Source organism: Manis pentadactyla, chromosome 3 (assembly GCF_030020395.1).
Source record: "Manis pentadactyla isolate mManPen7 chromosome 3, mManPen7.hap1, whole genome shotgun sequence".
NCBI classification, from domain to species: domain Eukaryota; kingdom Metazoa; phylum Chordata; class Mammalia; order Pholidota; family Manidae; genus Manis; species Manis pentadactyla.
In genome coordinates, this window is record NC_080021.1 from 50242755 (window position 1) to 50265318 (window position 22564).

Genomic DNA, 22564 nt, shown 5'->3' on the forward strand with positions numbered 1-22564 from the left:
TTACTTCCTCAGTACCATGTGGGAGGCAGGCAGGTGGTGTTACAGAATACGCAATGGAAGGGAGCTGAAACCTGTATTCCTGCTTTAGTTGCTACCAGGTATATGACCATGGATATATTACCTAACCTCTCTGAGAATTAATTTCCTCAACTTTAAGGTAGAATTAGTAATTCCTTTGCTTACCTCATAGGGTATAAGGGGAAATAAATAAGATGTGTGTGGACACATTTTACAAGGAGGTGCTCTTTTTGTTTATCTCTATATCTGTATTCAATAGATTGTTTTGTAATGATCCCTTTTGAAGTGTTCCCCACTGAATTCTAAACTTTTCAAGGACAGAGGCTGTCATATTTAGTGTCTTTGCATCCTTGGCTGACACATAGTAGTCATTAAATAGATGTTTCCTAAAAGATTGCCCATCTTGAAATAAAACTTAAGAGACTCGAAGTTTTTGAGGATTATAAAACTCCAGTGGAACAATTTTAGAGTAGGGCTATTTAATTTTCCCCACAAAGCGAGTACAAGAGGACTAATTTCCTTCTCTAAAGGATTTCTTACTTCCTAGGAGAACTTGGCATAATATGATGACTGTGGTGAAAGAGGAATATGAAATTATTACCTTAGTTCATTTGCATTTACTTAGCTCAGTTGGTTATAGGACTTTCCAATCTTTTTCATATCATGGCATGCATAGAAAATGACAGTGTTTGTGTGGCACATGGGGTACTTGGAGTGAGACCTTGTACTGTGCCATATGCCATGGACTCTGCATACCCTGTGCCCCTCCTAGCCATCCTGAGAGCTAAGAAAGAACTGTAAGCCACACTTTGTCACTTGTAACCAGTGATGACAAAGCAGTTAAGATGCTCTGGGTTAGAGCATGCATTGGGTTGAACAGTGTCCCCTCAAATTCATGTCCACCTAGAACCTTAGATTTGAAAACAAGGCCTTTGCAGACTTAATTAGTTAAAATGAGATCATACTAGATTATGGTGGACTCTAAGTCTAATCTCTGGTGTCCTTACAGGAAAAAGAGAGATACAAAGACACATAGGAAGAAGTCTGTGTGGTGGCAGAGGCCATTAGAGACAGGAGTGAGCATCTACAAGCCAGGAAACACCAAGAATTGCCATCAACCACCAGAAGTTAGGAGGTAGGCATGGACAGATTCACCCTCAGAGCCTCCAGAAGGAACTCTGCCAACACCTTAATTTTGGACTTCTGGATTCCAGAACTGTGAAATAAAAATTTTCTGTGGTTTTAAGCCACACAGTTTATGGTAATTTGTTAGGGCATCCCTAGGAAACCAATACAGAGCACAATATAAAATAATCCAAGATCAGAGATTTTTTTTGAAATGCAATCCTAAATTTGCTAGTCTGTCTGGCTATGTACCAATAACAGAAAAGAGCCCATTGTTCCTTCTCACTACAATAATTTATAAAGTACATTTCATCAAACACACAACAGGATCCACTCTATAAACCCAGTGGTGGTGTGAAAATGCCATAGATGACTGCGGTCCTCAAAACGGCAGCATCAGTGGCATCTAGGAACAAGTTAGAAAGGTAAATTCTTGGCAACTCCTAGACCTACCAGATCAGAAACTGAAGGCAGGGTCCAGCATTCTGTGGTTTAGAAAGCACTTCAGGGGAATCTAAGTTTTGACCTCCTTAGAAAATTGGCTCATCCATTGCAAAAGGGTCTGAGAAAGATTGAACTCAACTTACTAAAATAAAAGATGCAGGGCTTTTTAAGACCTGGGGTGAGCTAGTAGAAAAGGACTGGAGGGCACTGGAGACTTGGTCAAGGTGATTAGGCCATCTGCATTTGCTACTTGGTGTGTATTGAAGTTAGGTTCCCAACTTTCCAAAGAGACCATGATAAAGGTGTCCTATTTTCCTTGACAATTACTTATCAACAGGATGGCTCCTGGCTTTATGAGAAAAACATTCCTGGGATGTGAAATTGGTAAGAGGCTGGGAGAAGATTATTTATATCTCAAAATGGAAGAGTAAGAATTTACAGTCACAAGTTCTATAAAGTAAATGCTCTAGGAGAACAGAGGTCAAAGGTCAATAGTCAGGAAGAAACATTAAGGTGAGGGGAACATTAAGGTGGTCTTCATCAATTCCCTTCTGCATTTTTTTCCCACATGAACATTACAGTCATCTTATCAATATGCAAAAATACCCTGGTAGAGTTTTTATTAGGATTCTTGAATTTATAACCTTAATTTGGGAAAGAGGAATTTTTTTTCATCAAGGAGTATGGGCTTTCCATTTTTTCAGTATCCATTCATATTCATATTTTCAGTAGATTATGGTGATATTTTTCATTTCTGGCCTATAACAGTTCTAATAAATTTATTCCCAGATGTTTGAAATTTTAGGAATGGTATTTTTTTTGTCATTAAGTTTTTCTAAAAGGTCATTCTGCTACACTGAAAAATTATTTTTGTTGTTGCTTTTAAAAACTCTCCTTATTTTTAATATCTCCATTAATTATCTTGAAATTTGTAAGGAGATAATCACATCTGAAAATAATGGCATAGTGATATTCCATTCCAATGTTAAGACTTGTATTTTCTAGGTGAAAATTTGAGGAAAAGAAAGATTAAACTTGTCTATTTCTAGTAAGTGGTATATCTAGGATTTTAAATATTCTCTTGTCTAATTCCAGAGTGTTGTTTACATTATACTCATATTCTGCTCTTTAGACTATATTTTTTCCATATATATATTCACAAGCTCTCTAAGTTTGTATGTCATTCTGTATGTTATGTGATATGTATATGTGACTCTTTGGAAAAGTAACACAACAAAGTATATATATTTTGTCAATGAACACTGATATTTGATTAGAAATAACAACAGAAAGGTATATAACTATTTTACTCAAATAGCCCAGTGGTTTTTTGGATGTATTGTGAAGTATTTGATGATTAATTAATACATCATCTCTTCAATTTACTGCCATATTTACAAGAATTTATGAAAGGAAGAATGTTAATACATAATTATTATCTAACATTAAAAGTGCACACACAATTAATGTATTACTTATAAATATTAAAGCCTTTCTAATCCGGGTTATGGGAGGATTGAACAGAAAAATTCATCTTGCTTTCAGGTTTCTTTAATATTTTTTGTAGGCTTGTTGCCATGATGACTAATATGTAGCATGCATTAAATATCATGGAAATTTACATCTGCAGTGGATTTTCCTTTTTCCTTTGTTGCTTTGTTTCTAAAGTGCTGAGTTCTGCTAAAAATTTTGGATTGAAATCAAATCTGGGAAGCTTTGGTAATGCTGTTGAAATGATATCCCAGTATATTATCTTTTAATGAAATAAGTATAGAGGGCTGATGGATTTATGGAGCAATTTTTTGCATCATTACCTGTCTTGATTGTATACAAATTGTTTTTTATTCTCACTGTTTTGAAAGAACCATTTTATTTTAATATGTTTATTTTGAAATCTGATATCTTAGTTGGCAACAGGGTTAAATCTTACAAAAATTTTTATGCACAATCCTTCTGAAACCCAAGAAGATGTTTATTAATTTTCAGATACATTAATTATATTCTTTAAATATGACATTTAACTGAAATGTATTTCTTATTCCTGACTGCCTCCTCTGTAAGACAAAGCTAGATTTTCTATTGCCCAATCTAATTTAAACTGATGTGACCATAATCAATCTTTTAAAGCATATGTTAAAAAAATTCTACCAGCCTCACAAAATATGCCTATTATGGTGATGTTTTATGTTGCATTTTAGAGTTTAATTTTTAGACTAGAGCTTAATTTCAAATGGGTATTATTCTCAGAATGAAAATATAAGAACTACCCTTTCAACTAGCCTGTTCTGATTTCCTAGCATGGTTGGGATTTTTAGCATTGACCATGTGGTTACAGTGAGGCTCTAAAATACAGTACTGTAGTTTGGAAAAGATGAGCTAATTCTCTTCTTGGCACCTTCTGAGTGACCCTTGTTTGTGACAACTCATTGAACGAATACTAAAGTTAATAGAAACTCTTAGCATTCAATATACATCTAGGTTTGGCTCTATTTACTTTCATATATGGGGTGAGCCTATAAAAGAGCAAAGTGGAACGAAGGCATCTGCTAATCCAGTTCTCAGGAACTGGTTTATATCCTGAAGTCAGTCAAAATAGGTTCAATGATGAAAAGAAAAAGAAGATAAAAGAAAAAAATAATAAAATAAGTTCAATGAAAAGAGCAAAGTCAAATAAATATTTTATCACCAAGCAGACCTTAGAGGAACAGTCCTGATACTGAACTTTCCCCTTTATATCTGGTTGGACTTTAGATCTAGCCTTAGTATAACTTTATGTATATATAAAGAGAAGACAATTGGAAATTTCTTTCTAGTCTGTAAAAGCATCCAAGAAGTACCATGTAATCTATATAATGTAACCCTCCCAACAGCCCTGTAAGGTATGTTATTATTGCCATTTCTCTGATAAGAAATAACTTCAATGAAGTAAGAGGACTTGTCTAATATCACATGCTTGGGAAGTGACAGAGCTGTGATTAGAACATAACTTTGACTCCGAAGCCTATTCACCCTTTTCCTATGTCAAGGCAGAGTTTTGACTACTTCTCTCTCTTCTGTAATTGAACATATAGCAGATGACGTTCTTACTTTTTCTAAATATAAAGTTAAATGTAAAAAGACTGATTTAAAAGAACAGGTTTAATTCTATGTCTGTCATATAAAGATACAGCTTCGCATCACCCAGAAACCTTGTCAGGATGTTCTCCAGTCTAATGTCTGAGTCACAGCCAAGAATAAAGATATGAGTTCCAGGTTTGATCTGTAGGGTATCACAATATGGCCTCATGATCAAATTAATGGATAATGGCAAAATAGACAGTTCATTTCATACTCTGTAGAATCAGACACATTCTTAAAGTTTCATAATGTTATTTTTCTAGCCAATAGCTTCCAAAGATTCCCAAACACATCACCTTTGACAGCTATTTCTTGAAAACATGCAATTTATTATTTATGTTAAGTGAAGGAATGTCCTAAAAAAATCTGTTTTTTCCATGAACTATTCCATCATATTTTACCTTAAAGGCTGGAAACATTTCTCTCAACCAGAATATGCCTATAGTACTTTTGAGATTAGATAACTTGGACTGCAGAAGCAGATAAGACAATCTGAAAATCTGTTGGGAAGATAATTTTACTCTTTAGTAAAGAGGATTTTGTCATCTGGATTGCGTCATTGTTGAACTAAACGCACATCAATATATTTTTCTGAATTCTCACAAATGCTTGTAAGGGAACAGACATCACAAGGGTTGTAGGCTGATTATTTTGCATCATTTCAAGTTCATTGTCCCTTTGTACAGTCTAGGTACACAGCATCATGAGTCACTGTTATTCCCTAGCCATTGAACTCTATTTCCCAAATATGTGAATGATTTTTATAGCCACCAGTGTGTCAGGTATTTTATTTTTTTATTTTTTATATTTGTAAATTATCTCTAACATTTAACATCTTATTTACTTTTAAAATATTTTTTATCCTGCTTTATTAAAGACCAGAGAGACATGCATGTGTTTGTTAGGTGAGTTTTAGACCCATATTTAGTTGTGGGGCAATTGAAGGTATGCTATGTGTGTAGAGAGCTATGCATACATCATGAAGAAGACTATGTGCTATAAGTTAGATGTTTCTCTTTTTCTCTTATTTTCTTCACTATATATTACAGCATAATCTCAGATGGTATTCTGATTTCTCCAAAGGCAGGAAGGATACCTGGCCACACAAATCCTTGTTGTTAAAATTGGAAGAAGTTTATTAGAAGAGACAAACTGACAAATTTAAGTTTCTGTTTCTATGAAAGCATCTATTTAATTAAACAATTATCTCCTCCCCTTAGCAAACACTTTCTGCTCCTCTCTAATTTTTAACAAGTATTCCAGCAATTTTATGGCAGTCATAGAACTATAGGGCATTGTTCACTGAAGCATTTTATGTGATAGTTCTACCTCTTAAAAATAAGCCTTTCTCTTTTTCTTACCAATCTAAAAAATAGATTGAGAATAAAATGCTATATGAGAGAGTTATAACATTCCATTGCCACTTGACATCTTTTTTTGTTGTTGTTGGTAAATGCTAAGAGGGAGAAAAAAATTCTGTCTTTTATCCGTAAGAGAAAAGATAATACAGTGTCATCAAGTGCTAATATAAGATTACAAATGAGGCATTACTTTTATTTTGAATTTTTAAATATATTTTCTAGAGGGAAGTTGAGAGAATTTGCTTTGACCATCTGGGTAATAAGGTTTATAAAAGTTTAAGAAATCCAACTATTCGTATACATGGACAATTCTATTCAGAAATATGCTATGTAATCACTGGGCTTAAAATGTAATACAAGTCAAGGTAAGTAGAATGGTGGGAAGAGAGGTAAGAACCCAGTGGATCCTAATTCCAGTTCACTATAGTGAATCAGCTCTTCTCTGGATAATGTTTTTGTCCACTCCATTAAAAATTTTAAGAACTTTATTTTTTAATATTGCTTATGGTTGATTTCTGCAAACACACTTGGGAAAGTGGCAAAAGACTGTGTAAAAATGACCAAGTCATCTTTCATTAAATATGTCTTTGCATAATGTGAAGAAAAAGAAGTATTTTTTCTTCAAACTGAGAGTGCTGGAGATTCTTATCAAATATGGTTTCAACAGTAAGTGAGGGCTATCTCAGTCCTCATTAAAAGTCCATTAAAAGATGATAGAATTGTATTGTCAAAAAATGTGCTGAAATTTTTCTACTTTTTAAATGCCGAGAAAACACTAAACACTCTGTCACCATCCAAATCCTCATTGACTGCTACCTAAAGTAAGCAAGGGACAAAGAATTGCCACTCTCATGGGGCACTGTGCTGGAGAAGATCCAAGAACAGCCAGCAACTGTTCATGATTATACTTGTTACAAATTGGCTATTTCACACCTAGCAACAATTTTGATTTGAACATTACATTTAACATTGAACAATATCCCTGAGAGAGTGCTGGCAATAATTACAATAGGTTTTCAGTTGTACCCGTTTCAGTGTATGTGAAAATAATAACACCGTAAGTCTTGCTGCACTATACAGATTTGCTATATAGAATGCAGAGGAAAGGTATAGCTCTTGGGAGCCTTTCTGGAGTGGAGCAAAGGAAGGTATAGATGCTGTGTGACCTCTCAGACTACAGAGGTAATTTAGTTTAATACTTAAATGCATAGCTTTGAAATCAAGCAGGCCGAATCCTAGGACTACCATATTTTAACGTATGAACTTGTACAAGTTATTTATTTTCTTATAGTCCGTTTCTTCACCTGTGAAATGACCTACTAATAGTTGCCTGTCTCATAAGAATGTGATGAATATAAATGAAGTTGTTTATGTGAAGTACTTGCATAGAAATGACTCTCAATATCCACATCGTTTTTATCATCTTCAAGACATCTAGAAGTTTATTTTGAATGTTAGATTCAAGAAGGGTAATGCCATTTATATAGCCTCAGTATATAGACTACCAGGAACACACTTTCTTTTACGTTCTTGTTTTTAATAAATATACCTGTCAGTGTATATTGATTTTTGACTTTGACTATTATAGTGGATTCCAGATGGTCAGTTGTTTTTAATAAGGAACTTTAGAAAACAAAAGCAATTCATTGATTCAACCCAAATGGAAATAAGTGGAAAACATTTACATGATTTGTGAGTTATAGTCAGTGTATTAACTGAATGTATGGGTTGGCCTTCTACATATTTCTTTTTTTTTAACAAAATGACTGAAACTTGAAGGGTGACTGTTCTGATGCGTGTGTGTGTGTATGTGTGTGTGTGGGTGCACACGCGTGTTCTGTTTTTGTTTTTGTTTTTTAGAGACTTTGAGGCTGAACAGGGAGATTTGGGAGTAGGCAGAACTCTTGGCACCTCTCAGTGTCACATCATCAATCACCTCACTGTGCCTGAAATGTTAGATGGAAATAACAGCAGAAGTGAGATGAAGTGCAGTCCTTAGTTCTGTCTTTAATTTTGAAGCCCAGTATTTTCATGTTCCACAGCTTCAGGCCTTGATATCCACAAAACATGCACAAACATTTTACTTCTTATAAGAAAATAATGATAAAAAGATGGAGTGATGATCACAGCTGAAAGCAAAGCCTTTGACATTGTTCCTTTGGCAAAAAATAAAAATAAGGTAAGATAAAAAATCCCCTAGTTGGGAAAGAGAAGCACATCCTTCTCTTTTCCAACATTTTCTATCTTCAACTTGTTTACTCTTTTTTGGTTGCCTCAGCAGTTTTCTAAAATTATGACAAACTACTTGAACTTGCATATTGTTCCTGATATTTAGTTATTTGTCTTATATTCTCTTGATTTTAATTATAAAACCTAATTTGACTTAATAATCTCTTCTCTTTAGAAATGTCCTATAAAATAACCTATTTTTTTTGTTATGGTGATATAAAAGTTTATGGGAGAAAATTTCTACATAGACTTCATGTCAGTATGGCAGATTGAGCTTAGAAATTCCCTTTTCTACTTCAAACACAGATTAGTTTGTTCATTAGACTACAGTAATAAAGAAGTAGCATAGGATGGGAAATAAAAGTATTCTAAGGTCCTTAATTATTCAGGAAGAGAATAGAGATATTGATTAACTCTAAATCTTGTTAAGGATCCATGTTAAAAATTTAAAGTTAGCTATTTAAAGAATGGAAATAGAGTACATAATTTCTAAATAAGTGGGTGGTTTGGAGAATTAAAAAGGAAAACAGAGAACTCAATCCAACGCACTGCAGAAAAGGAGAAAATAAAAGCAAAAAATGCTAAATAAAAGAAAAGTTAAGGACATAAAGAGTAAAATTATTAAGAAATTAGATTATATAAAAAGTAAAATTATACAATGTATGAGAGATATGCATAAAGGAATATCACTCAGAAATATTGAGAATATAGAAATGAGAATGATTTGTTAGGCAAATACTAAGCAAAAGAAGCTGATGTAGCAATATTACTGTCAGACAAAATAGAATTTAATGCAAAATCATTAATAGGAATGTCAGCAAAAGAAAAATTTCACCAAAAGTACAAAAAACAGTAATACACTTAAGTGCAAAAATAACATAGTCTTAAAATATAGAAAACAAATGTATGTTTACTTCATCGCAAGGAAAACCTTTTATATTTATAATTATAGAAGATTTTTATATACTTTTCTCATTAGGTAAAAGTTAGTACAAGAACCAAAGACTTGAAAAATTCATTATCAAACTTAATATAAGAGATATATATGAACCCAATTTGTTGAAAATTTATACTCTTCAACAGCACATATGAATCACTTACAGTACTTTTTACATGCTAGACCACAAAGGATGTCTTAAGGAATTCATAAGAATTGATCTAGAAATGTTCAATATCATAAAGTAAATTTGGGAAAATTAAATGAATGAAAAAGTAAATTTAAAAACAACTCATTATCTCATCATTTGGACATCAGTATTATTAATATCTGATATGTAGATATCAGTATTTTTATGTATTTTGTGGCAGAGACAGTTAAATGTTCCCAGAATCCATTCTCCTCTTCCTTATTTCCCTCTAATAATAGACCACCACTCCCCTCCCAAGTTTTAAGAGGGCACATGGCTTCTCAGGTAGAGACTAAACTTTCTAGCTCCTCTTGCAGTTTTCCTTCGGTATGAGTTTTGTGAGTTAGCTGATGAGCTAGCCTCAGCCACACAGATCCTAGTTAGGGATCTGTGAACTCCTAAACACAGCCTACAACAGTGTAGGAGTTTGAGTGTGTGTGTGACATGTGTATTTCTCTGAGATGAAGGTTTATAACTAAACAAATCTGTGAACCCCTATTTTCAAAAAAAATTAAAATTAAATTAAAATTAAAATCTGTGCCCTAGACAATCATGGGAGTGTCAAGACAGAAGAAATATCTGGGTTCCTAGAAGATTTCATGAGGCCCAGTTGACTGCATGTCTTGGTCCATGTGAATATCATATGAATTTAAAACAAGCCTCTATCTTGTTTTCTTGTTTGAGTCATTGTTTTATTATTATTATTATTATTATAGAAGTTTGTTTTGTACCCTAAAAATAGAGAATAAATTTATTTTAAATATGATCATGAAGTTATATTTTAGAATCTGATTTTAAAATTAATATAATGTCAGCAGTTTTCTATGCCATTATGTTGTTTCATATAATTTTACATAACATTCCATTATATAGACAGGCTATGATTTACTGATTTCTCTTTTGTTAGAAACACAGGCTGTTTCTATTTTTTCTCTGAGGCAAGCGTTGCTGAGTTTACAAACATTGCTTAATTGCTAAATCATGGTCCATATTTGTGTTTATTTCTTTAGAATAAATATATAGAAACAAAATGGCATTTTGATTTGTTTAAGGCTTGTTATTTCCTTCATTATATATTAATATTACTGAAGAAACTGTCACATAACTGTAGTTTCATCCAATGCAATTAACTGGATTTGTTCTAATAATGTACACCTAGATACTCAGACCACTCCACCAGTTAATCAAAATTTAACTGAAAACTAGTACAAGAATACTAACTATACAGAAAAGTTTCACTACCAACTCAGAGGAGTGAAATCACAACATTCTGTCTAAAAAATGAATTAGTGTTATTTTCTTGGTCAAACATGCTATATTATTTAATGACCATGCTACCTTATTTTTCAGTATTTCTTATTTAAAGTTAATATTCTTTTCATCATGAAATTTCTTTAAAAAATGATTATTTCTCTGCTAATGCAGAATATTTAGGGAAAAAGCACTAACATCTTTATAATTTCACCTTCTTTTATGATTAAGTATTGGAAGAAAATTTAGTTAAAACATTTAGTTTAGAAAAATGTATCTCCCTTGCAGATTAAATAAGAAAAATCATGAGAAAATGTCCAAAAATATCATGGAATTTCTTGTTTTTAAAAATAATTATTTTTCAACTTTTCTTTTTTAATTAAGTTGGTTATGTTTCTTTTATCATATTTAGACAAGATGGAACCATTAATAAGAAATGATTATTGCATTTCAGTAATTTTTAAGATAGCTGTTTCTTATCTTAAAGCACTAGATCAGGAATCTTTTTTGCATTTTTATAAATTTGGAATATGAGTATGGGAAACAGGAATTGGAAAATATTAACTCAAGATGCACAATGGGAGCAGAATTGCTCACTTTTTTCTTTGCAGTCTTTATCAACAGTAAACTAGTGATCTTCATAGCAAACACATCAAAAAAGGATTTAAATGACATAAAAATCATGTAGATTTATTTTCTTGCAATAGTCTCTTTTTTCTTTTGGTGGGCATGGAAAATCACACTTCTACTAAGCTGTTTTATAATGAAATATGAAAACTGGTAAAATTGAATCCTAAATTTAAAAAATCTGGTCAGTTATCCATTCATCAATTCAATCATTTATCCATAGAATAATTGACAACTGGGCAAAGCATTGTCTGTAGAAGACACAATGTCCAGAAATAATAATATTTTAGGGTAAAATTGATTGTCACACAGAAGAGGAAGAACACAATTCTCACTGAGAGGAATAGGGAAGCTGTGTTTACAGTATGCTTTGACAGACAGATAGCATTTGAATATCCCAGAAATTAGGATGGCAAACAGAATGTACAAAAATATTTTTATAAGACAGCAAAAACTACATGTGGACCCTAAATTGCTCAGGTGAAATGTCTTTGTTCAGGTTGGTATAACATAATACCATAGACTAGGTAGTTTATAAACAACTGAAATTTATTTCTTACTTTTAGAGGCTGGAAATCCAAGATCAGGGTGCCAGCACAGTCAGTTTCTGGTGAGAGTCTTGTTCGGCCTGCAGACTACAGACTTCAGGTTGTAGTCTCCCATGTTGGAGAGCAGAGAGAGGAAGCACTGTCTGCAACTCTTATAAGGGCACAAACCCTGGTCATCAGGCTGCACTCTCATGACCTCATCTAATCCTAATTACCTCCCACCTCCTAATATCATCACATTGGAGGTAGGATTACAATACATGAATTTGTTGGGGGTGCGCACAAACATTCAATACATAACACAAGGGGACTGTTGTAGATGTGAAAAGAACAGTGAGAAAGGAATGTGCTGGAAGGTGGGGGGGTGGGGAGGTGAGTGTGGAGTTAGGGGGGTGTATTAGGCCAGACTGAGGAAAATTTGAATGTTAAGGATGTTAAGGATTCTGGCTAAGAAATTTTATGAACTTTTTCAGAAAGTCTACCCTGTTATTGCTGTTACTTGGCATATTCTACTAAAACAAAATAGAAGAAAGAACATTTTACTCCTTTATTCTTATGCTTAGCCTATTGTAAGTTTTCTAAATTATAACATATCAGTGGAACAAAGATTTTTCTTAAACAAAATATCCATAATATGGAAAATAAAGCTGTGAAATAATAGGGTTATAATTTTAAAGTGAATTTGGTTGAAGGAAAGATGGAAAAATAAGTAGAAGGAAGAAACTGAACAAAGGACATTTATGGGAAATTTTTTACAACATTAAGTATCATATTTTGATCACTTATTATATATTAGGATTTGTGCATAGTACTGATTAGACTTAGTTTTTTTTTAGTATTGTGGGGAAAGTCAAGGTTTCTATGGCCAGGATTCTTACTTGGCCCTGGTTGGCTTGCTCACTGCACAAGTGTGGGCAATGTGTTGTTACTGACTTTATATAAAGAGCTTCACCCAGTGTTCTGGGCTGCTGCACAGCCACAGGGCCGCAGGAGAGCAGAGGCTGGAGTGGTGGCAGCGCCGAGGATAGAGACTGAGATGGCTGTGGGGATGGAGAGGCCCAGAGGTGGAGACCAGCTTGCTGCATGCAGACCTGCTCTGAGGCAGATGGGATTCTAGCTCTTGACCTGCCATCGTGGGAATAAAGTTAGGTATAAACCCTTTCACCATAAGAACATTCCACTGTCATTTTTTCAGTCTCATTGAATCCACAGTGAACTTGTCTGGGGCTGAAACCCATTGGCAAGACAAGTATTACTTGCCTTATGCATATAGTCCCCACCCCATGGGTAAATCTGAAGTTAAACTGGAAATTTGGTAATCACTCAGGAACAAATGGCAGAGAGAGTATGAGGTTTGGTGTACTGACTTGGGGTTTAGGCAACAGCTCTGGCACAAAGTTGTATAATTTGGGAAAACTCAGGGAAACTTTCAGAACTTCAGTTACATTATCCCTATACTGATCTTTATGCCTTTATAATGGGCAAAGACTCTTCTGCCTGCCTCCTGAGTCATTGGCATTCTCTAGTACAATACAGCAAGTGATAATAAACTTAATCTCATTATCCTTGTTCCCCTAGGAATCTCAACTCTGCCTAATTACAAATCCTGGATTCCAGTCCTTATTTTTAGTTGACTCAACCTTTCTTGGAAATATTTCTATTTAAATATTGAAGACTGAGAAGTCTTGAAGTTCTGAGGAAGAAAATTGTAATGGTGAAATTTCAGGCACCTTAACAGGGTAAGTCACTTCACCTTAACAGGATAAGTCTCTTCATCTTCTAGGGTTTAATCTCTCCACCTGTATGATTAAAGGGTTTGCAAATTGATTGCACAGAATAATCACCTGATGAGCTTTCAAAGCAATAAATTCCTGGGCTCCATCCCAGACCTATCAAATCAGGATCATAGAAAATAATCATGGAAGATAGGAACATTTAAAATGAGTAATGAAAAGGCTGCATTTCTAATCATAATCAGAGGCATAGATTTTGTCTTTAAGACATTAGAATTATGCAGTGCCAATTTTTAAAAGCTTTCCAGATTATCTAGATGCACTGTTCCAAATTCTTTTTCCTGATTCTCACTTAAAGCTGTAGTGCCCATCTTCAAATGGAAACTAGGCTGCTACTTGGTACAATCACACACTTTACATATCTTTACTAAGAATTATAATGATATTCATAGCAATAATAATGAGAAGAAAAATAGTAAACACATTTGCTCAGTTCAATGTGGCTGTCTGTCTTGCCAGTGGGTTTCAGTCCTGGGAAAGTTCACTATGGATTCAGTGAGACTGAAAAATGACAATGGAGCATTCTTGGGGTGAAAGGGTTTATACCCAACTTTATTCCCACTGGGCAGGTCAATCACTAGCATCCTCATCCACTCAGAGCGAGTCTGAATGCTGCAAGCTGGTCTCTACCTCTGGGCCTCTCTGCTGCTGCAGCTTTCTCAGTCTCTAAGTGCTGACACCATTCCAGCCCTTGCAGCAGCCATGCTGCCATGCCACCCTGTGGCCCAGAGCACTGGGCAGAGCTCTTTTTAGAGAGTCAATAGCAATGTATTGCCCACACATGTGTAGTGAGCAAACCAACTTGGGCCAGATGAGAATCCTGGCTGTAAGAACTTTTACTTTATCCACACTATCTTTGGGTTAATAGGGTGTGATATGATATCAAATTAGTTACATTACAAACACCCTTGATTGATGAGACAGAATGAATGAATAATTGGACTTGACTTTCAAGGTTCCCTTAGGCTGATTCTCAAAGTTGTAATTTCGAGATTTGAGTGGCTTCTACTAGTAATTTGGAATTTTTAGACTATACTTTAAGTGTTATGTTTAATGATCTATAATATTGTGATATAATAAGAAATGCATATTTGCTCTCTATTCCCAGTTCCTGGTATAAAGCTTCTAAAATATTTCGGATTTCCTTATTGATGGGGTGAGAGGAGCATCCTTTGTTACTGTGGGGAAAATGAAAATTCCTATGGCCAGGATCTGCACTTGACCCTAAACCACTTGATGATGTAATTGGCCCACTGCTAGGCTAATGTTTACACACCCATTGGCAATGAGCCATTATTGTTGGTGTTACTATATAAAGAGCTCCGCCTAGTGCTCTGCCCTAAGACAGAGACAGAGATGTGTTTAGGGTATGCGGACTGCACTGGAGGCAGACATGATTCCAGCACTTGACCTGCCACCATGAGAATAAAGCTTGGTATAAACCCTTTTACGCCTGATGTTCTGTTGGTCTCCGAATCTATAGTGAACTTGCCTGGGGAAAATCCCCCATAGGTGAGACAGTTTTCATAGTAAATCCTTTTCAAACATATCTGAATTTTTGTTAATAATGTGGCTTCTTGAGACCCTAGATAGGTGAGGATGGAGGCTGGTTGCCAGAGGAGCCAACCATGGAATAGAGGGTTAAAACTTTCAGCCCTACCCATCTGATCTCCAGGGAGAGAAGAGATCTGAAGAGTGAGTTAATCATCAGTGGTCAGTAATTTACTCCATCATGCATATGTATGGAAGGTATGGAAAACCTCCATAAAAAACCTAAATGACAGGATTTGGGGAGCTTCTGGGTTGGTGACTGTGGATAAAATGTGAGTTACTGTGACCAGGATTCTCACCTGGCCCTGGTTGACTAGCTCACTGCACACCGTGGGCAATACATGGCTGTTGACTCTATATAAAGAGCTCCACCCAATGCTCTGGGCAACACGGTGGCAGGGCTGCAAGGCTGCAGGAGAGCAGAGCAGAGGACAGAGGCCCAGAGGACGGCTGTGCAGACAGAGGGGCCCAGAGGCAGAGACCGGCTTGCTGCATGCAGACTCGCTCTGAGTGAATGGGATTTTACTGACTGACCTGTCACCTGGAAATAAAGTTGGGTATAACCCTTTCACCCCAAGAACATTTCACTGTCAATTTCTTTGGTCACATTGAATCCATGGTGAACTTGCCCGGGGCTGAAACCCAGTGGCAAGACAGTGAACACAGGGAGATGCTGGGAGAGTGGTAGGCCCAGAAAGGACATAGAAGCTTTAGGCCTCTTTTACCACACCTTGCCCTATGCAGCTCTTTCATTTGGCTTTTCTTGAGTTGTATCCTTTGTAATAACTGGTGATCAAGTAAGTAAACTGTTTTCCTGAGTCCTATGATCCTTGCTACCAAATTGAAGAGCCTGAGGAAGGGGTTATGGGAATCTGTTTTATAGTTGGTTGGTTAGAAGTACAAGAGGTCCAGGATTTCAACTGGTATCTTAAGGTGGGTGGGGAAATCTCTGGGACTGGACCCTTATCATGTGGGGTATGCTCTAATGCTGTATAGTGTTAGAATTGAATTGAATTGTAGGACACCCAGTTGGTGTCCGCAGAATTGGAGAATTGGTTGATGTAGGAGGAAACCTCCACAGTTGGTATCAGAAGTGCCCTAAGTAGAAACAGATCTTAAGAAATATGAATAAAAAGACTTGAGACAATGGAGAAAACAGAGCCAAAATCATTTGGTGCCATAGAACACAAATTTAGCCTTTAGAGAATACAAATTATTAAGAAACAACCTTTAGAAGACTATGCAGACATAGCCAAAATCTGTAGACATTAGTCTTGGTACTAGATTTTATTGACTAGCAAAACATGGTTCATTTTTCTCCTTACTTCCAGGTTTACTTTAAATTTTAAGAAAGAGAAAAAGTAGAGGACATCTTGAAGAGATAATGAAGTTTAGCTCCAATTGGGGCACTGGTTGAATAACACAGCAAAAGTATAATTTTTTCACTGATTTTATTAATTTCAGATTTAAAAAATCATTCATTTGGTAAAAGTGCTTTACTGGATATTTGTTAGCTAAAAATGGTGAGCTTGTGCCAAATAATTATTACAAACTTGGGGAAAATAATTTTGAAATTTCAGATGGGTTCCATAATTATTTCAGGCCCTTTTTTTGTCTAAGTATATAGCATTACCAGTGCTAAACCCAGAACATACTGATAATAAAGTAAAATCACTCCACTCATTAATGGATGTGCAGATGGCCATTATTAATGAGAATAGGTGACAAAAATCATGAAAGCTCTGAAGCTTAAAAATAAGTATTATAATGACTGTACCTTTAATCATATCAGAGGAATAGATTATATCTACATAAACCAAACTTCAGATAAATAATAGGAAGAAAACAAAATCCACTGTTGCTTTGGCACTTTGACCACATCATACCATCTGGATAATTGAATTTGTCATTTTCCTAACAACTCCAAAAAGTGAGTTTGATTTAAGACTATCTACCATCATTTTATAACTTATCTGGAAAAAAAAACCTACTAACTTCATATATCATAAACATGAGGGTTAATTGGGATCCTTAAGAGGAAATTAACATATAAATACACAGCTTTTATTAGATAATTTTAAGTTCTGAAGTTTTCTTGAAAAAAAAATTAACACAGAGGACCCATGATTTCTCAGCCAAAGCATTTTTCCTAATATCTAGGTGAACTTATTAAAACAAAATGGAACAGAGAGCAGTAAGAAAACAATCCATATTATTTTCCTAACTAGGTAAATATATTTGCCATTACTATTATTTTAAAAGTCATATTTGCCATCTTATACTGACAATGCTTCTGTCAGCATTGTCTGGACAAGGTAGCCCAAATTCCCACTGCTTTAATGCATATTTGCATAGTCAGTTGATGTTCTCACAGAACCATGAAGTTGCACATTAGTCCCTAAGAATATCCAGATGTGAAGCAATAAAAATGTTGAAACATTAGGGGAACAGGGGAAGCTTTTATTTTATAAATGTAATTAGAACAAGCTGAATTTACCCCAAAAGGCACAAAGAGGACTTTGTGAGAATATAAAAATAAATACAATTGTAAACTAGCAAGTAAAAAGCAAAATTCATTCCTTTTATCATGGAGCTTTCCTTGAAAATAAAATATTCTACATCAGATCATCAACAGAGATATAGGTTTGGGTGTGTCTGTTATGTAATATTCTAGGTAAAGAATTTGCCCACTACCCATTTAAAAGTACAATAGAGTTTTACACTGGAAAACCACACCAATAAAAACATCTCAGAACCTGACCTGACATTTTCCTTTAAAATGCATAATTCTTTAAAAAAAAGGCAAAATGCCAGCAGGGAAAGCAATCATTAATGTCATTATTAGTCTTAATTCTCTCCTTCCTGGATGGGAACATACAAATTAGAATTATGAATTAAAAAGGTTTAAGAAATCCCAAACTTTCAGTTCACCTCTTGAATTGCGTTTAATTACACACTGCTCTGAAGTTAGCCCCTATGGTCCCTCCGTGGGTGAATGGCTCTGTGATGTTGCCACAAGTGGTCCTCCAAGTGTGGTCCTGGGACCAGCTGCATCAGCATCCTCAGGGACTTACTAGAAATGCAGATTCTTGGCTCTGCCCAAGACCTACTAAATAAGAGACTCTGAAGGTGGCTTAAAAACCTTCCAGGTAATTCTGATGATGCTTAAGTTTGAGAACAGCTGTTCTAAGTTATGCTACGTAAGGTAACAGGGGAAGGTCTGGAATGATTATAGAGCTAATAAACTCTTTTCAGCAAGAAAGATCTCGAGTTAAATGTCTTCCTTTTATAGATGAGGAAATCACCACTCATGTATTAACTTGTCAAAGTCAATACGGAGCTGGGACTTGAAGTCATGCCTCCTTATGCCAGGTACAGACTATGCTTTATTCCTTGCTGTAATACACCTCAAGCCCCATAGTACCCTCTTTGGTGTTATAAAAACTATTGATATTTAAGAGTAAGTGAAAGACTGTCTATTCTTGTATGAGGTGAAGTTATTAAAACATTCTATAAGAGAAAATTCTCTGCTGAATTGTATGGTAATGATATTTTAATACAGTAAATATTTTTAGTCATATCATTGATAAAGAGTCTTTGTTTGAACAAACTTTAAGTCATGTTCCTGAAACTCTCCTAGACCCATCTTTGTATTTCCTCGTAAAATCCAATTTTAGGAAAAACACCATTAAGTTAGTATGCAAGAACTCCCTTCATTGATATCTATCTGATCACCCCCAATCTCTGGTCAGGTTCCTCATGCTTCCCTGTCTGCTGGATGATGTCTGATTGCCCCAGCGGGTCTTCAGGTTAGCCAGAATCCTCCTTTCTTCTGATGTTTCCTCTTGGTGATTTTCCATCCACTGACTTCCCATCCCATTTTTTGGCCATAGATTCCCACTTCCATGCTGTATTCAGAAGTGAGCCCAGGTCTATTATGAAGTCTCTTTATCCCTATTGCACTATTTCTGAGTAAAATCTGTTTTTACCACTTTGACTACTGCCCAGCTCTGTTTTTTTTTCTCCTTTGACAGTTATGATGCTATGATTCAGATAGGATCAGATTCATCATTGGACTCCTGGATCACTCACCATGCATGCCTTGGAAGCCCTTGTCTTACTCCTGATTGACTAATCAGGGATCCTTTGGTTTGTCTATCTCCTAAACCTTTGCTCTGGACAAACATCTGTTGAAGCTAGTAAGACAGATTTTGATCCATTAGATTCTGAGTATACTTAGAAGCTAGGTTAGAGTCCCAGATAAACGGAAGCCGTGTTTGAGTTCCATGTTTCTCTATTTGAAAGAGCTGTGTTGGAGTCCCAGGCAAACAGAGGCTAGATTGGAGTTTTAGATGTCTATGTTTGTAAGAGGCTCTGCAAGGAAGTGAAGCTTTGTTTAAGTCCCAATTTTCTCTGTTAATAAGTATAAAAGTACCACTAGTTAAGATCTGGGAGCTTCTCACTTGTCTGAGGATCTCCTTTTTTAGTCTGTGCTGATTATATGCTCCACCAACTTCACTTGCTTCCTTTCTTGTTGGCATGGTTTACTAAGGTTAATTTGGAACTTCACAGACCTCTTTCAGAAACTGAAGATCTCTACAAACTGGCTCCTCTAAAACCTTTCCCTTCCATCACCTGCTCCTCTTTCCTTCTTTTACTCTTGCTTTTGATCTTCCCTCCTATTCCCTTGAATCTTTTGATATGTCCTCCTCCTTCAAACCCCTCTCCTCTATTCTTCTGTGCACCCTGCCAGACCTTTCCCCTCCCTATTCCAGCAATTAGTCACTTGAACTTTAGGTCCTTACCTTGCTCCCTACACTCACCAGGGGTTCTTAAAGGATTCAGGGACTCCCTAAAGCAACTCTCTGTGGATGAAAAGGAAAAGGCTGATTGGAAATGGACTGGATATTTTATTCACCTAGATGACTTTGGAAACTTCCACAGCTGCTGAAAGTATCTTCAGCCTAAAAGGTAGTCCACATCCTCCACAAGATGACATATCAGGGGAAAAGAAAATCTTTAAAGACTTCTCCACAAATATTGGTAGAAAGCTTCCTCCCATTGAGTAGGTACACTCAGCTTGTCACATTTTTGTCAGAAACATAGTTTGGATGAAAATATAAAGTGGACATAAAGTCAGTGACTTTTATATTACTATGTTTACTGACTCATGACTACACTTTGAGAATGAGAGCTATAAGATCTCTGTTTGCATCTATCTGTATATTTATGTATGTACATAATATATACATAATATTTTTCTAGTTCCATATAGAATTACAAAATGAATTATAAAATCTCTTAATGGAGTTCTATTCAAATTGGCTTAGACACAAATAACCACTTATATAAATTAAATATTCCTAAGACTCCTAGAAATATAGAAACCAACCCAAATGTTTTTCAAATTCACAATTGACTTCGGTCAATCTCTGACAAGTAATATTAGTTTAATATGGTTGGTTTAATAAAAATGGGTACGTCTTCTGAGTTATCAACATTACAAGTAATATCAGCATGTATTTATTCTATGTGGGTTTGCTAGTTGAATAATATATTATCTCTACTAGATGTTTAAGATAATAAAACTATAAATCCAACCCAAGAATAAACTACACAAATAAAATTAATTCGTTAATGTATATCCAGCACAGTAGTGAAAGAAAAAAGGAAAAATCTTACTTTTAACTTTTTAGGTCCTTTGCTTCTGTGATATTTTGATATTTGCCTGAATAATAACAATGATGACTAGTTTTCATGAGTCTTCACATATACTTGCTAAGAGCAAGTGAAATAAATAGATATAAGTGTGATAAAAGTTTATAAATTTACTTTTTTACTAAGATATAATTGACATATATAGTTTCAGGTGTACAATATAATGATTTGATAATTGTATATATTGCAAAATGATCATAATAATTCTAGATAATAAGTCTAGTTAATATCCATCACCATACATAGTTATAAACATTTTTTTCTTATGATGAAAACTTTTAAGTTTAAGGTCTTAGCAATGTTCCAGTATGCAGTACAAAATTATCAATTATAGTCACCATGCTGTAGATTACATTATCATGAATTACTTATTTACAACTGTAAGTTTATCAAATTTGACACTGTCCACCATTTCCCCATCCTATCTCCTTCTGTTGGCAACTGCCAATCTATTCTCTGTATCTAGAAGCTTTATGTTTTTTTTTTAATTCTACATGTAAGTGAGAACATTCTGTATTTGTCTTTCTCTGTCTGACCTATTTCACTTAGTTTAATGCCCATCCATGTTATGGGGAGATTTCCTTCTTTGTATGGCTAAATAATATTCCATTGTAAATATATGTACATATTTTATCTGTTCATCTATTTATGGACACTTAGGTTCCATATCTTAGCTGTTGTAAATAATTTTGCAATGAACATAGGGTGCATATATCTTTTGTTGAGTTAGTGTTTTTGTTGTCTTTGGATAAATATGTACATACATAAATATACAGAATTGATGGATCATATGGTAGCTCTATCTTTAATTTTTTGAGGAACTCCCATTCTGTTTGCCATATTGGCGGTACAAATATTTACATTCCCACCAACAAGGCATAAGCATTCCCTTTTTTCTATCAGCACTTGTTACTGCTTATCATTTTGATATTAGCCATTCTAACAGGTTCAGGTGGTATATCATTGTGGTTTTAATTTGCATTTCCCTGATGACTAGTAAGGTTGAGCACCTTTCCATGTATGTCTTCTTTGGTAAAATTTTTCTTCAGATCTTCTTCCCATTTCTTAATCAGAATATTTGAGAATGTTTAATCAGATTATTTTTTGCTATTGACTTGTATGAGTTTTTTTATATATTTTGTATGTAATCCCTTCTCAGATTCAGATGTATTATTTGCAAATATTTTCTCCCTTTCAGTAGGTTGCCTTTTCATTTTGTTAAAAGTTTCCTTTACCGTGCAGAGCTTTTCAGTTTGATATTGCCTTACTTGTTTATTTTTTGCCTTTGTTGCTTGGCTTTTTGTGAAAATCATTGCTGAGACCAATGTCAAGTAACTTACTGCCTATGTTTTCTTTTAGAAATTTTATAGTTTCAGTTCCTACATTCAAGTCAGTAATCCAGTTTGAAATACTTTTTGTTTGTGGTGTAACAGTCTTTCAGTTCTATTCTTTTGCATGTGACTGTCCAGTTTCCCCAACAGCACTTATTAAAGAGACAATTCTTTTCCCATTGTATATTCTTGGCCACTTCATTGTAAATTCATTGACCATACATGCATGGGTTTATTTATGGACTCTCTATTCTGTTCAATTTATGTGTCTGTTTTTATGCCATTACCATATCATTTTGATTACTATAGCTTTGTGATACAGTT

At 34.8% G+C, this 22564-nt stretch overlaps 1 pseudogene; it reads left to right on the forward strand.

The window, feature by feature from the left end:
* Positions 1–22564, forward strand: part of LOC130682860 (prefoldin subunit 4-like) — a 73398-nt pseudogene that overhangs the window by 44902 nt on the left and 5932 nt on the right.